Source organism: Schistocerca serialis, chromosome 2 (genome assembly GCF_023864345.2).
Source record: "Schistocerca serialis cubense isolate TAMUIC-IGC-003099 chromosome 2, iqSchSeri2.2, whole genome shotgun sequence".
Taxonomy (NCBI): domain Eukaryota; kingdom Metazoa; phylum Arthropoda; class Insecta; order Orthoptera; family Acrididae; genus Schistocerca; species Schistocerca serialis.
The window spans coordinates 112,823,620-112,824,821 of NC_064639.1; the positions used below are offsets into that span (position 1 = coordinate 112,823,620).

Below are 1,202 nucleotides of genomic sequence, written 5' to 3' on the forward strand. Positions count from 1 at the left end.
CTCTATCGTCTTGAAGCACAGAATCACGAGTGGGGAACAACCACTGTGTCATGCTATGGACCTGACCAATTGTAATGGTCATATAATCCTTGGCAGTAATGCGAAGTTGCAGAGTAACCACGATATGGCTCCTCAAATCATCATCGAGCCCCGCCATGTTTTACTCTTGGCACGTAAATTTGGTCATACAGCTGGAAACACTATTAAACAAGACTCATCCAGCCAAATGACTTTCTTCCATTGCTACACAGTCCCTGTTTTATCGCTTCGACACCACGTCTTCCTGCTTTGGTCCTTTGCATCACTGATTAGTGCTTTCGGAATTCCAGCTTGCCCTGTTAATTCCCTAGGGGCAACGGCCTTGCCGCAGTGGTTACACCGGTTCCCGTGAGATCGCCGAAGTTAAGCGCTGTCGGGCGTGGTCGGCACTTGGATGGGTGACCATCCAGGCCGCCATGCGCTGTTGCCATTTTTCGGGGTGGACTCAAATATAAATCCTTCAAAATTAAAGTCCATTCAGTGACAAGAAAATTCAATTAAACCGAAATATCGGTTTTTTGGCCCTGTGTAAAACAATCAGAATTAAAGTCTTACCTCAGAATAAATGGATGTCACATATCTGCTCTTGTTGTTGCGCACCACTTGGAGGAACTGCATTGCAAATAATAATATTCTCCTTTTTTTTTTGTAATTCTAGTGAAATTTTTCTTCAAAAAGAAGTGGAATGAAATGGGAAGTGCAACGAGATCTTTAGTTCAAAAAATTAAACTTTTGAGAAAATGCTTTTGAAATAAAAAATTATTATTGGGAGACTTGTTGGAGAATAATTACAATAAATAAAATTTTTCATTATCTAATGATTATATTAATTAACAGTATACCTTATTCCTCATCTTGACCATTGTTGCCGACCGCCTACATCACACAACCGCACTGGGCTGCTACTACTGACCGACCGCTCTGCATGACGACTACAGACTGAGTACTGCTCTCAACTAGACAGAGCTACAGACTCGCAACGACTGACTGACTGCTACTCTGCATAGCGACAACTAACTCGCAAAGACTACTACTGACTGAGAACCGCTCGCAACACTCGCGCGGTCAAGCGCAAACTCTCTGGTCACAGATGCTACAATGCCTCGCCATCGCTGCTGCGTTACATACGTGTTTCATAACCCTCCACTCGGGGGGCAAAAATT

General features: G+C 43.3%; 1 pseudogene; it reads left to right on the top strand.

Moving 5' to 3' along the window:
* The first annotated feature begins 351 nt into the window (after positions 1-351).
* Positions 352-469, top strand: LOC126458794 (5S ribosomal RNA; annotated as a pseudogene).
* The last annotated feature ends 733 nt before the right edge of the window (positions 470-1,202 follow it).